This window comes from Oncorhynchus gorbuscha, linkage group LG23 (genome assembly GCF_021184085.1).
Source record: "Oncorhynchus gorbuscha isolate QuinsamMale2020 ecotype Even-year linkage group LG23, OgorEven_v1.0, whole genome shotgun sequence".
Taxonomy (NCBI): Eukaryota; Metazoa; Chordata; class Actinopteri; order Salmoniformes; family Salmonidae; genus Oncorhynchus; species Oncorhynchus gorbuscha.
This window is the reverse complement of record NC_060195.1, coordinates 35461833-35477549: the sequence shown is the minus strand read 5'-3', so window position 1 is coordinate 35477549 and position 15717 is coordinate 35461833. Positions and strand designations below refer to the sequence as shown.

At 42.4% G+C, this 15717-nt stretch overlaps 1 non-coding gene across 1 annotated transcript; it reads right to left on the bottom strand.

Annotated features, from left to right (window-relative positions):
- Window positions 1-11550: 11550 nt before the first annotated feature.
- On the bottom strand, window positions 11551-11623 carry trnaa-agc. The gene has a single exon. It is a non-coding gene; the product is annotated as a tRNA-Ala (tRNA).
- Window positions 11624-15717: the final 4094 nt, after the last annotated feature.

Below are 15717 nucleotides of genomic sequence, written 5' to 3'. Positions count from 1 at the left end.
AGAAAGGATATGCTTGCTTCAACTGTCTAAAAGTATTTTCATGGTAGTTCAGTAAAGGTTGAAGTAGTGACTGCAGTAAGCCCAGTGGTGGAAATAGTTGTATTGTTGGGTTAGTATCCAGAGCTACAAAAACAATGTGTGCTGATTGAACCAAACTAAATAGTTGGAGGAAGCAGGCATCGATCCCGCTACCTCTCGCAAGCTAAGCGAGCGCTCTACCATTTGAGCTAATCCCCCTGCAGCTACAAACAGAAGTATGAAATCTCAATGACCGCACTGCCAAATCCCTCGTCCATAAGAAAGGATAATTTTTAAAAAGTATGCTTGCTTCAGCTGTCTAAAAGTATTTTTCATGGTAGTTCAGTAAAGGTTGAAGTAGTGACTGCAGTAAGCCCAGTGGTGGAAATAGTTGTATTGTTGGGTTAGTATCCAGAGCTACAACAACAATGTGTGCTGATTGAACCAAACTAAATAGTTGGAGGATGCAGGCATCGATGCCGCTACCTCTCACATGCTAAGCAAGCGCTCTACCATTTGAGCTAATCCCCCTGCGTCTCCAACACAAAGTAAGAAATCTCAATGACCGCACTGCCAAATCCCTCGTCCATAAGAAAGGATACTTTTTAAAAAGTATGCTTGCTTCAGCTCTCTAAAAATATTTTTCATGGTAGTTCAGTAAAGGTTGAAGTAGTGACTGCAGTAAGCCCAGTGGTGGAAATAGTTGTATTGTTGGGTTAGTATCCAGAGCTACAACAACAATGTGTGCTGATTGAACCAAACTAAATAGTTGGAGGATGCAGGCATCGATCCGGCTACCTCTCACATGCTAAGCGAGCGCTCTACCATTTGAGCTAATCCCCCTGTGCCTCCAACAAGAAGTATGAAATCTCAATGTCCTCACTGCCAAATCCCTCGTCCATAAGAAAGGATACTTTTTTAAAAAGTATGCTTGCTTCATCTGTCTAAAAGTATTTTTCATGGTAGTTCAGTAAAGGTTGAAGTAGGGACTGCAGTAAGCCCAGTGGTGGAAATAGTTGTTTTGTTGGGTTAGTATCCAGAGCTACAACAACAATGTGTGCAGATTGAACCAAACTAAATAGTTTGAGGATGCAGGCATCAATACCGCTACCTATCACATGCTAAGCGAGCGCTCAACCATTTGAGCTACTCCCCCTGTGCCTCCAATAAGAAGTATGAAATCTCAATTACCGCACTGCCAAATCCCTCGTCCCTAAGAAAGGATACTTGCTTCAACTGTCTAAAAGTATTTTTCATGGTAGTTCAGTAAAGGTTGAAGTAGTGACTGCAGTAAGCCCAGTGGTGGAAATAGTTGTATTGTTGGGTTAGTATCCAGAGCTACAACAACAATGTTTGCTGATTGAACCAAACTAAATAGTTGGAGGATGCAGGCATCAATCCCACTACCTCTCACTTGCTAAGCGAGCACTCTACCATTTGAGCTAATCCCCCTGTGCCTCCAACAAGAAATATGAAATCTCTAAGACCGCACTGCCAAATCCCTCGTCCATAAGAAAGGATCATTTTTAAAAAGTATGCTTGCTTCAGCTGTCTAAAAGTATTTTTCATGGTAGTTCAGTAAAGGTTGAAGTAGTGACTGCAGTAAGCCCAGTGGTGGAAATAGTTGTATTGTTGGGTTAGTATCCAGAGCTACAACAACAATGTGTGCTGATTGAACTAAACTAAATATTTGGAGGATGCAGGCATCGATCCCACTACCTCTCACATGCTAAGCGAGTACTATACCATTTGAGCTAATCCCCCTGTGACTCCAATAAGAAGTATGAAATCTCAATGACCGCACTGCCAAATCCCTCGTCCATAAGAAAGGATAATTTTTTAAAAGTATGCTTGCTTCAGCTGTCTAAAAGTTATTTTCATGGTAGTTCAGTAAAGGTTGAAGTAGTGACTGCAGTAAGCCCAGTGGTGGAAATAGTTGTATTGTTGGGTTAGTATCCAGAGCTACAACAACAATGTGTGCTGATTGAACCAAACTAAATAGTTGGAGGATGCAGGCATCGATCCCGCTACCTCTCACATGCTAAGCAAGCGCTCTACCATTTGAGCTAATCCCCCTGCAGCTCCAATCAGAAGTATGAAATCTCAATGACCGCACTGCCAAATCCCTCGTCCATAAGAAAGGATACTTTTTTAAAAGTATGGTAGTTCAGTAAAGGTTTAAGTAGTGACTGCAGTAAGCCCAGTGGTGGAAATAGTTATATTGTTGGGTTAGTATCCAGAGCTACAACAACAATGTGTGCTGATTGAACCAAACTAAATAGTTTGAGGATGCAGGCATCGATCCCGCTACCTATCACATGCTAAGCGAGCGCTCAACCATTTGAGCTACTCCCCCTGTGCCTCCAATAAGAAGTATGAAATCTCAATTACCGCACTGCCAAATCCCTCGTCCCTAAGAAAGGATACTTGCTTCAACTGTCTAAAAGTATTTTTCATGGTAGTTCAGTAAAGGTTGAAGTAGTGACTGCAGTAAGGCCAGTGGTGGAAATAGTTGTATTGTTGGGTTAGTATCCAGAGCTACAAAAACAATGTGTGCTGATTGAACCAAACTAAATAGTTGGAGGATGCAGGCATCGATCCCGCTACCTCTCACATGCTAAGCGAGCGCTCTACCATTTGAGCTAATCCCCCTGCAGCTCCAAACAGAAGTATGAAATCTCAATGACCGCACTGCCAAATCCCTCGTCCATAAGAAAGGATACTTTTTTTAAAGTATGCTTGCTTCAGCTGTCTAAAAGTATTTTTCATGGTAGTTCAGTAAAGGTTGAAGTAGTGACTGCAGTAAGCCCAGTGGTGGAAATAGTTGTATTGTTGGGTTAGTATCCAGAGCTACAACAACAATGTGTGCTGATTGAACCAAACTAAATAGTTGGAGGATGCAGGCATCGATCCCGCTACCTCTCACATGCTAAGCGAGCGCTCTACCATTTGAGCTAATCCCCCTGCGCCTCCAACAAGAAGTATGAAATCTCAATGACCGCACTGCCAAATCCCTCGTCCATAAGAAAGGATACTTTTTTTAAAAAGTATGCTTGCTTCAGCTGTCTAAAAGTATTTTTCATGGTAGTTCAGTAAAGGTTGAAGTAGTGACTGCAGTAAGCCCAGTGGTGGAAATAGTTGTATTGTTGGGTTAGTATCCAGAGCTACAACAACAATGTGTGCTGATTGAACCAAACTAAAAATAGTTGGAGGATGCAGGCATCGATCCCACTACCTCTCACATGCTAAGCGAGTACTCTACCATTTGAGCTAATCCCCCTGTGCCTCCAACAAGAAGTATGAAATCTCAATGACCGCACTGCCAAATCCCTCGTCCATAAGAAAGGATACTTTTTAAAAGTATGCTTGCTTCAGCTGTCTAAAAGTTTTTTCATGGTAGTTCAGTAAAGGTTGAAGTAGTGACTGCAGTAAGCCCAGTGGTGGAAATAGTTGTATTGTTGGGTTAGTATCCAGAGCTACAACAACAATGTGTGCTGATTGAACCAAACTAAATAGTTGGAGGATGCAGGCATCGATCCCGCTACCTCTCACATGCTAAGCGAGCGCTCTACCATTTGAGCTAATCCCCCTGCAGCTCCAAACAGAAGTATGAAATCTCAATGACCGCACTGCCAAATCCCTCGTCCATAAGAAAGGATACTTTTTAAAAAGTATGCTTGCTTCAGCTGTCTAAAAGTATTTTTCATGGTAGTTCAGTAAAGGTTGAAGTAGTGACTGCAGTAAGCCCAGTGGTGGAAATAGTTGTATTGTTGGGTTAGTATCCAGAGCTACAACAACAATGTGTGCTGATTGAACCAAACTAAATATTTGGAGGATGCAGGCATCGATCCCACTACCTCTCACATGCTAAGCGAGAGTACTCTACCATTTGAGCTAATCCCCCTGTGACTCCAACAAGAAGTATGAAATCTCAATGACCGCACTGCCAAATCCCTCGTCCATAAGAAAGGATAATTTTTTAAAAGTATGCTTGCTTCAGCTGTCTAAAAGTTTTTTTCATGGTAGTTCAGTAAAGGTTGAAGTAGTGACTGCAGTAAGCCCAGTGGTGGAAATAGTTGTATTGTTGGGTTAGTATCCAGAGCTACAACAACAATGTGTGCTGATTGAACCAAACTAAATAGTTGGAGGATGCAGGCATCGATCCCGCTACCTCTCACATGCTAAGCAAGCGCTCTACCATTTGAGCTAATCCCCCTGCAGCTCCAATCAAGAAGTATGAAATCTCAATGACCGCACTGCCAAATCCCTCGTCCATAAGAAAGGATACTTTTTAAAAAGTATGCTTGCTTCAGCTGTCTAAAAGTATTTTTCATGGTAGTTCAGTAAAGGTTTAAGTAGTGACTGCAGTAAGCCCAGTGGTGGAAATAGTTGTATTGTTGGGTTAGTATCCAGAGCTACAACAACAATGTGTGCTGATTGAACCAAACTAAATAGTTTGAGGATGCAGGCATCGATCCCGCTACCTATCACATGCTAAGCGAGCGCTCAACCATTTGAGCTACTCCCCCTGTGCCTCCAATAAGAAGTATGAAATCTCAATTACCGCACTGCCAAATCCCTCGTCCCTAAGAAAGGATACTTGCTTCAACTGTCTAAAAGTATTTTTCATGGTAGTTCAGTAAAGGTTGAAGTAGTGACTGCAGTAAGCCCAGTGGTGGAAATAGTTGTATTGTTGGGTTAGTATCCAGAGCTACAACAACAATGTGTGCTGATTGAACCAAACTAAATAGTTGGAGGATGCAGGCATCGATCCCGCTACCTCTCACATGCTAAGCGAGCGCTCTACCATTTGAGCTAAACCCCCTGCACCTCCAACACAAAGTATGAAATCTCAATGACCGCACTGCCAAATCCCTCGTCCATAAGAAAGGATACTTTTTAAAAAGTATGCTTGCTTCAGCTCTCTAAAAATATTTTTCATGGTAGTTCAGTAAAGGTTGAAGTAGTGACTGCAGTAACCCCAGTGGTGGAAATAGTTGTATTGTTGGGTTAGTATCCAGAGCTACAACAACAATGTGTGCTGATTGAACTAAACTAAATATTTGGAGGATGCAGGCATCGATCCCACTACCTCTCACATGCTAAGCGAGTACTATACCATTTGAGCTAATCCCCTGTGACTCCAACAAGAAGTATGAAATCTCAATGACCGCACTGCCAAATCCCTCGTCCATAAGAAAGGATAATTTTTTTAAAAGTATGCTTGCTTCAGCTGTCTAAAAGTTTTTTTCATGGTAGTTCAGTAAAGGTTGAAGTAGTGACTGCAGTAAGCCCAGTGGTGGAAATAGTTGTATTGTTGGGTTAGTATCCAGAGCTACAACAACAAAGTGTGCTGATTGAACCAAACTAAATAGTTGGAGGATGCAGGCATCGATCCCGCTACCTCTCACATGCTAAGCAAGCGCTCTACCATTTGAGCTAATCCCCCTGCAGCTCCAATCAGAAGTATGAAATCTCAATGACCGCACTGCCAAATCCCTCGTCCATAAGAAAGGATACTTTTTAAAAAGTATGCTTGCTTCAGCTGTCTAAAAGTATTTTTCATGGTAGTTCAGTAAAGGTTTAAGTAGTGACTGCAGTAAGCCCAGTGGTGGAAATAGTTATATTGTTGGGTTAGTATCCAGAGCTACAACAACAATGTGTGCTGATTGAACCAAACTAAATAGTTTGAGGATGCAGGCATCGATCCCGCTACCTATCACATGCTAAGCGAGCGCTCAACCATTTGAGCTAATCCCCCTGTGCCTCCAATAAGAAGTATGAAATCTCAATTACCGCACTGCCAAATCCCTCGTCCTAAGAAAGGATACTTGCTTCAACTGTCTAAAAGTATTTTTCATGGTAGTTCAGTAAAGGTTGAAGTAGTGACTGCAGTAAGCCCAGTGGTGGAAATAGTTGTATTGTTGGGTTAGTATCCAGAGCTACAAAAACAATGTGTGCTGATTGAACCAAACTAAATAGTTGGAGGAAGCAGGCATCGATCCCGCTACCTCTCACATGCTAAGCGAGCGCTCTACCATTTGAGCTAATCCCCCTGTGCCTCCAAAAGAAGTATGAAATCTCAATGACCGCACTGCCAAATCCCTCGTCCATAAGAAAGGATCATTTTTAAAAAGTATGCTTGCTTCAGCTGTCTAAAAGTATTTTTCATGGTAGTTCAGTAAAGGTTGAAGTAGTGACTGCAGTAAGCCCAGTGGTGGAAATAGTTGTATTGTTGGGTTAGTATCCAGAGCTACAACAACAATGTGTGCTGATTGAACCAAACTAAATAGTTGGAGGATGCAGGCATCGATCCCGCTACCTCTCACATGCTAAGCGAGCGCTCTACCATTTGAGCTAATCCCCCTGCAGCTCCAATCAGAAGTATGAAATCTCAATGACCGCACTGCCAAATCCCTCGTCCATAAGAAAGGATACTTTTTTAAAGTATGCTTGCTTCAGCTGTCTAAAAGTATTTTTCATGGTAGTTCAGTAAAGGTTGAAGTAGTGACTGCAGTAAGCCCAGTGGTGGAAATAGTTGTATTGTTGGGTTAGTATCCAGAGCTACAACAACAATGTGTGCTGATTGAACCAAACTAAATAGTTGGAGGATGCAGGAATCGATCCCGCTAACCTCTCACATGCTAAGCGAGCGCTCTACCATTTGAGCTAATCCCCCTGCAGCTCCAAAAGAAGTATGAAATCTCAATGACCGCACTGCCAAATCCCTCGTCCATAAGAAAGGATAATTTTTAAAAAGTATGCTTGCTTCAGCTGTCTAAAAGTATTTTTCATGGTAGTTCAGTAAAGGTTGAAGTAGTGACTGCAGTAAGCCCAGTGGTGGAAATAGTTGTATTGTTGGGTTAGTATCCAGAGCTACAACAACAATGTGTGCTGATTGAACCAAACTAAATAGTTGGAGGATGCAGGCATCGATCCCGCTACCTCTCACATGCTAAGCGAGCGCTCTACCATTTGAGCTAATCCCCCTGCGCCTCCAACACAAAGTATGAAATCTCAATGACCGCACTGCCAAATCCCTCGTCCATAAGAAAGGATACTTTTTAAAAAGTATGCTTGCTTCAGCTGTCTAAAAGTATTTTTCATGGTAGTTCAGTAAAGGTTGAAGTAGTGACTGCAGTAAGCCCAGTGGTGGAAATAGTTGTATTGTTGGGTTAGTATCCAGAGCTACAACAACAATGTGTGCTGATTGAACCAAACTAAATAGTTGGAGGATGCAGGCATCGATCCCACTACCTCTCACATGCTAAGCGAGTAGCGCTCTACCATTTGAGCTAATCCCCTGTGCCTCCAACAAGAAGTATGAAATCTCAATGACCGCACTGCCAAATCCCTCGTCCATAAGAAAGGATAATTTTTTAAAAGTATGCTTGCTTCAGCTGTCTAAAAGTATTTTTCATGGTAGTTCAGTAAAGGTTGAAGTAGTGACTGCAGTAAGCCCAGTGGTGGAAATAGTTGTATTGTTGGGTTAGTATCCAGAGCTACAACAACAATGTGTGCTGATTGAACCAAACTAAATAGTTGGAGGATGCAGGCATCGATCCCGCTACCTCTCACATGCTAAGCAAGCGCTCTACCATTTGAGCTAATCCCCCTGCAGCTCCAATCAGAAGTATGAAATCTCAATGACCGCACTGCCAAATCCCTCGTCCATAAGAAAGGATACTTTTTAAAAAGTATGCTTGCTTCAGCTGTCTAAAAGTATTTTTCATGGTAGTTCAGTAAAGGTTTAAGTAGTGACTGCAGTAAGCCCAGTGGTGGAAATAGTTGTATTGTTGGGTTAGTATCCAGAGCTACAACAACAATGTGTGCTGATTGAACCAAACTAAATAGTTTGAGGATGCAGGCATCGATCCCGCTACCTATCACATGCTAAGCGAGCGCTCTACCATTTGAGCTAATCCCCTGTGCCTCCAATAAGAAGTATGAAATCTCAATTACCGCACTGCCAAATCCCTCGTCCCTAAGAAAGGATACTTGCTTGCTTCAGCTGTCTAAAAGTATTTTTCATGGTAGTTCAGTAAAGGTTGAAGTAGTGACTGCAGTAAGCCCAGTGGTGGAAATAGTTGTATTGTTAGGTTAGTATCCAGAGCTACAAAAACAATGTGTGCTGATTGAACCAAACTAAATAGTTGGAGGATGCAGGCATCGATCCCGCTACCTCTCGCATGCGAAGCGAGCGCTCTACCATTTGAGCTAATCCCCTGCAGCTACAAACAGAAGTATGAAATCTCAATGACCGCACTGCCAAATCCCTCGTCCATAAGAAAGGATAATTTTTTAAAAAGTATGCTTGCTTCAGCTGTCTAAAAGTATTTTTCATGGTAGTTCAGTAAAGGTTGAAGTAGTGACTGCAGTAAGCCCAGTGGTGGAAATAGTTGTATTGTTGGGTTAGTATCCAGAGCTACAACAACAATGTGTGCTGATTGAACCAAACTAAATAGTTGGAGGATGCAGGCATCGATCCCGCTACCTCTCACATGCTAAGCGAGCGCTCTACCATTTGAGCTAATCCCCTGCAGCTCCAATCAGAAGTATGAAATCTCAATGACCGCACTGCCAAATCCCTCGTCCATAAGAAAGGATACTTTTTAAAAAGTATGCTTGCTTCAGCTGTCTAAAAGTATTTTTCATGGTAGTTCAGTAAAGGTTGAAGTAGTGACTGCAGTAAGCCCAGTGGTGGAAATAGTTGTATTGTTGGGTTAGTATCCAGAGCTACAACAACAATGTGTGCTGATTGAACCAAACTAAATAGTTTGAGGATGCAGGCATCGATCCCGCTACCTCTCACATGCTAAGCGAGCGCTCTACCATTTGAGCTACTCCCCCTGTGCCTCCAATAAGAAGTATGAAATCTCAATGACCGCACTGCCAAATCCCTCGTCCCTAAGAAAGGATACTTGCTTCAGCTGTCTAAAAGTATTTTTCATGGTAGTTCAGTAAAGGTTGAAGTAGTGACTGCAGTAAGCCCAGTGGTGGAAATAGTTGTATTGTTGGGTTAGTATCCAGAGCTACAAAAACAATGTGTGCTGATTGAACCAAACTAAATAGTTGGAGGATGCAGGCATCGATCCCGCTACCTCTCGCATGCTAAGCGAGCGCTCTACCATTTGAGCTAATCCCCCTGCAGCTACAAACAGAAGTATGAAATCTCAATGACCGCACTGCCAAATCCCTCGTCCATAAGAAAGGATAATTTTTAAAAAGTATGCTTGCTTCAGCTGTCTAAAAGTATTTTTCATGGTAGTTCAGTAAAGGTTGAAGTAGTGACTGCAGTAAGCCCAGTGGTGGAAATAGTTGTATTGTTGGGTTAGTATCCAGAGCTACAACAACAATGTGTGCTGATTGAACCAAACTAAATAGTTGGAGGATGCAGGCATCGATCCCGCTACCTCTCACATGCTAAGCGAGCGCTCTACCATTTGAGCTAATCCCCCTGCGCCTCCAACAAGAAGTATGAAATCTCAATGACCGCACTGCCAAATCCCTCGTCCATAAGAAAGGATACTTTTTAAAAAGTATGCTTGCTTCAGCTGTCTAAAAGTATTTTTCATGGTAGTTCAGTAAAGGTTGAAGTAGTGACTGCAGTAAGCCCAGTGGTGGAAATAGTTGTATTGTTGGGTTAGTATCCAGAGCTACAACAACAATGTGTGCTGATTGAACCAAACTAAATAGTTGGAGGATGCAGGCATCGATCCCGGCTACCTCTCACATGCTAAGCGAGCGCTCTACCATTTGAGCTAATCCCCTGTGCCTCCAACAAGAAGTATGAAATCTCAATGACCGCACTGCCAAATCCCTCGTCCATAAGAAAGGATACTTTTTTAAAAAGTATGCTTGCTTCATCTGTCTAAAAGTATTTTTCATGGTAGTTCAGTAAAGGTTGAAGTAGTGACTGCAGTAAGCCCAGTGGTGGAAATAGTTGTATTGTTGGGTTAGTATCCAGAGCTACAACAACAATGTGTGCTGATTGAACCAAACTAAATAGTTTGAGGATGCAGGCATCGATCCCGCTACCTCTCACATGCTAAGCGAGCGCTCTACCATTTGAGCTACTCCCCTGTGCCTCCAATAAGAAGTATGAAATCTCAATTACCGCACTGCCAAAATAAGAAAGGATAATTTTTTTGCTTCAGCTGTCTAAAAGTATTTTTCATGGTAGTTCAGTAAAGGTTGAAGTAGTGACTGCAGTAAGCCCAGTGGTGGAAATAGTTGTATTGTTGGGTTAGTATCCAGAGCTACAAAAACAATGTGTGCTGATTGAACCAAACTAAATAGTTGGAGGATGCAGGCATCGATCCAGCTACCTCTCACATGCTAAGCGAGCGCTCTACCATTTGAGCTAATCCCCCTGCAGCTTCAACAAGAAGTATGAAATCTCAATGACCGCACTGCCAAATCCCTCGTCCCCTAAGAAAGGATACTTGCTTCAACTGTCTAAAAGTATTTTTCATGGTAGTTCAGTAAAGGTTGAAGTAGTGACTGCAGTAAGCCCAGTGGTGGAAATAGTTGTATTGTTGGGTTAGTATCCAGAGCTACAAAAACAATGTGTGCTGATTGAACCAAACTAAATAGTTGGAGGATGCAGGCATCGATCCCGCTACCTCTCACATGCTAAGCGAGCGCTCTACCATTTGAGCTAATCCCCCTGTGCCTCCAACTAGAATATGAAATCTCAATGACCTCACTGCCAAATCCCTCGTCCATAAGAAAGGATACTTTTTTTAAAAGTATGCTTGCTTCATCTGTCTAAAAGTATTTTTCATGGTAGTTCAGTAAAGGTTGAAGTAGGACTGCAGTAAGCCCAGTGGTGGAAATAGTTGTTTTGTTGGGTTAGTATCCAGAGCTACAACAACAATGTGTGCTGATTGAACCAAACTAAATAGTTGGAGGAAGCAGGCATCGATCCTGCTACCTCTCGCAAGCTAAGCGAGCGCTCTACCATTTGAGCTAATCCCCCTGCAGCTTCAACCAGAAGTATGAAATCTCAATGACCGCACTGCCAAATCCCTCGTCCATAAGAAAGGATAATTTTTAAAAAGTATGCTTGCTTCAGCTGTCTAAAAGTATTTTTCATGGTAGTTCAGTAAAGGTTGAAGTAGTGACTGCAGTAAGCCCAGTGGTGGAAATAGTTGTATTGTTGGGTTAGTATCCAGAGCTACAACAACAATGTGTGCTGATTGAACCAAACTAAATAGTTGGAGGATGCAGGCATCAATCCCACTACCTCTCACATGCTAAGCGAGCGCTCTACCATTTGAGCTAATCCCCCTGCGCCTCCAACACAAAGTATGAAATCTCAATGACCGCACTGCCAAATCCCTCGTCCATAAGAAAGGATACTTTTTAAAAAGTATGCTTGCTTCAGCTCTCTAAAAATATTTTTCATGGTAGTTCAGTAAAGGTTGAAGTAGTGATTGCAGTAAGCCCAGTGGTGGAAATAGTTGTATTGTTGGGTTAGTATCCAGAGCTACAACAACAATGTGTGCTGATTGAACCAAACTAAATAGTTGGAGGATGCGGGCATCGATCCCACTACCTCTCGCATGCTAAGCGAGCGCTCTACCATTTGAGCTAATCCCCCTGCAGCTCCAATCAGAAGTATGAAATCTCAATGACCGCACTGCCAAATCCCTCGTCCATAAGAAAGGATACTTTTTAAAAAGTATGCTTGCTTCAGCTGTCTAAAAGTATTTTTCATGGTAGTTCAGTAAAGGTTTAAGTAGTGACTGCAGTAAGCCCAGTGGTGGAAATAGTTGTATTGTTGGGTTAGTATCCAGAGCTACAACAACAATGTGTGCTGATTGAACCAAACTAAATAGTTTGAGGATGCAGGCATCGATCCCACTACCTCTCACATGCTAAGCGAGCGCTCAACCATTTGAGCTACTCCCCCTGTGCCTCCAATAAGAAGTATGAAATCTCAATTACCGCACTGCCAAATCCCTCATCCCTAAGAAAGGATACTTGCTTCAACTGTCTAAAAGTATTTTTCATGGTAGTTCAGTAAAGGTTGAAGTAATGACTGCAGTAAGCCCAGTGGTGGAAATAGTTGTATTGTTGGGTTAGTATCCAGAGCTACAAAAACAATGTGTGCTGATTGAACCAAACTAAATAGTTGGAGGATGCAGGCATCAATCCCACTACCTCTCACATGCTAAGCGAGCGCTCTACCATTTGAGCTAATCCCCCTGCGCCTCCAACACAAAGTATGAAATCTCAATGACCGCACTGCCAAATCCCTCGTCCATAAGAAAGGATACTTTTTAAAAAGTATGCTTGCTTCAGCTGTCTAAAAGTATTTTTCATGGTAGTTCAGTAAAGGTTGAAGTAGTGACTGCAGTAAGCCCAGTGGTGGAAATAGTTGTATTGTTGGGTTAGTATCCAGAGCTACAACAACAAAGTGTGCTGATTGAACCAAACTAAATAGTTGGAGGATGCAGGCATCGATCCCGCTACCTCTCACATGCTAAGCGAGCACTCTACCATTTGAGCTAATCCCCCTGCGCCTCCAACACAAAGTAAGAAATCTCAATGACCGCACTGCCAAATCCCTCGTCCATAAGAAAGGATACTTTTTAAAAAGTATGCTTGCTTCAGCTCTCTAAAAGTATTTTTCATGGTAGTTCAGTAAAGGTTGAAGTAGTGACTGCAGTAAGCCCAGTGGTGGAAATAGTTGTATTGTTGGGTTAGTATCCAGAGCTACAAAAACAATGTGTGCTGATTGAACCAAACTAAATAGTTGGAGGATGCGGGCATCGATCCCACTACCTCTCGCATGCTAAGCGAGCGCTCTACCATTTGAGCTAATCCCCTGCAGCTCCAATCAGAAGTATGAAATCTCAATGACCGCACTGCCAAATCCCTCGTCCATAAGAAAGGATAATTTTTTAAAAGTATGCTTGCTTCAGCTGTCTAAAAGTATTTTTCATGGTAGTTCAGTAAAGGTTGAAGTAGTGACTGCAGTAAGCCCAGTGGTGGAAATAGTTGTATTGTTGGGTTAGTATCCAGAGCTACAACAACAATGTGTGCTGATTGAACCAAACTAAATAGTTGGAGGATGCAGGCATCGATCCCGCTACCTCTCACATGCTAAGCGAGCGCTCTACCATTTGAGCTAATCCCCCTGCGCCTCCAACACAAAGTATGAAATCTCAATGACCGCACTGCCAAATCCCTCGTCCATAAGAAAGGATACTTTTTAAAAAGTATGCTTGCTTCAGCTCTCTAAAAATATTTTTCATGGTAGTTCAGTAAAGGTTGAAGTAGTGACTGCAGTAAGCCCAGTGGTGGAAATAGTTGTATTGTTGGGTTAGTATCCAGAGCTACAACAACAATGTGTGCTGATTGAACTAAACTAAATATTTGGAGGATGCAGGCATCGATCCCACTACCTCTCACATGCTAAGCGAGTACTATACCATTTGAGCTAATCCCCCTGTGACTCCAACAAGAAGTATGAAATCTCAATGACCGCACTGCCAAATCCCTCGTCCATAAGAAAGGATAATTTTTTAAAAGTATGCTTGCTTCAGCTGTCTAAAAGTTTTTTTCATGGTAGTTCAGTAAAGGTTGAAGTAGTGACTGCAGTAAGCCCAGTGGTGGAAATAGTTGTATTGTTGGGTTAGTATCCAGAGCTACAACAACAAAGTGTGCTGATTGAACCAAACTAAATAGTTGGAGGATGCAGGCATCGATCCCGCTACCTCTCACATGCTAAGCAAGCGCTCTACCATTTGAGCTAATCCCCCTGCAGCTCCAATCAGAAGTATGAAATCTCAATTACCGCACTGCCAAATCCCTCGTCCCTAAGAAAGGATACTTGCTTCAACTGTCTAAAAGTATTTTTCATGGTAGTTCAGTAAAGGTTGAAGTAGTGACTGCAGTAAGCCCAGTGGTGGAAATAGTTGTATTGTTGGGTTAGTATCCAGAGCTACAAAAACAATGTGTGCTGATTGAACCAAACTAAATAGTTGGAGGAAGCAGGCATCGATCCCGCTACCTCTCACATGCTAAGCGAGTACTATACCATTTGAGCTAATCCCCCTGTGACTCCAATAAGAAGTATGAAATCTCAATGACCGCACTGCCAAATCCCTCGTCCATAAGAAAGGATAATTTTTTAAAAGTATGCTTGCTTCAGCTGTCTAAAAGTTTTTTTCATGGTAGTTCAGTAAAGGTTGAAGTAGTGACTGCAGTAAGCCCAGTGGTGGAAATAGTTGTATTGTTGGGTTAGTATCCAGAGCTACAACAACAATGTGTGCTGATTGAACCAAACTAAATAGTTGGAGGATGCAGGCATCGATCCCGCTACCTCTCACATGCTAAGCGAGCGCTCTACCATTTGAGCTAAACCCCCTGCGCCTCCAACACAAAGTATGAAATCTCAATGACCGCACTGCCAAATCCCTCGTCCATAAGAAAGGATAATTTTTAAAAAGTATGCTTGCTTCAGCTCTCTAAAAATATTTTTCATGGTAGTTCAGTAAAGGTTGAAGTAGTGACTGCAGTAAGCCCAGTGGTGGAAATAGTTGTATTGTTGGGTTAGTATCCAGAGCTACAAAAACAATGTGTGCTGATTGAACCAAACGAAATAGTTGGAGGAAGCAGGCATCGATCCCGCTACCTCTCGCATGCTAAGCGAGCGCTCTACCATTTGAGCTAATCCCCCTGCAGCTCCAAACAGAAGTATGAAATCTCAATGACCGCACTGCCAAATCCCTCGTCCATAAGAAAGGATAATTTTAAAAAAGTATGCTTGCTTCAGCTGTCTAAAAGTATTTTTCATGGTAGTTCAGTAAAGGTTGAAGTAGTGACTGCAGTAAGCCCAGTGGTGGAAATAGTTGTATTGTTGGGTTAGTATCCAGAGCTACAACAACAATGTGTGCTGATTGAACCAAACTAAATAGTTGGAGGATGCAGGCATCGATCCCGCTACCTCTCACATGCTAAGCGAGTACTCTACCATTTGAGCTAATCCCCTGTGACTCCAACAAGAAGTATGAAATCTCAATGACCGCACTGCCAAATCCCTCGTCCATAAGAAAGGATAATTTTTAAAAAGTATGCTTGCTTCAGCTGTCTAAAAGTATTTTTCATGGTAGTTCAGTAAAGGTTGAAGTAGTGACTGCAGTAAGCCCAGTGGTGGAAATAGTTGTATTGTTGGGTTAGTATCCAGAGCTACAACAACAATGTGTGCTGATTGAACCAAACTAAATAGTTGGAGGATGCAGGCATCGATCCCGCTACCTCTCACATGCTAAGCGAGCGCTCTACCATTTGAGCTAAACCCCCTGCGCCTCCAAACAAAGTATGAAATCTCAATGACCGCACTGCCAAATCCCTCGTCCATAAGAAAGGATAATTTTTAAAAAGTATGCTTGCTTCAGCTGTCTAAAAATATTTTTCATGGTAGTTCAGTAAAGGTTGAAGTAGTGACTGCAGTAAGCCCAGTGGTGGAAATAGTTGTATTGTTGGGTTAGTATCCAGAGCTACAAAACAATGTGTGCTGATTGAACCAAACTAAATAGTTGGAGGATGCAGGCATCGATCCCGCTACCTCTCACATGCTAAGCGAGCGCTCTACCATTTGAGCTAATCCCCTGCAGCTCCAAACAGAAGTATGAAATCTCAATGACCGCACTGCCAAATCCCTCGTCCATAAGAAAGGATAATTTT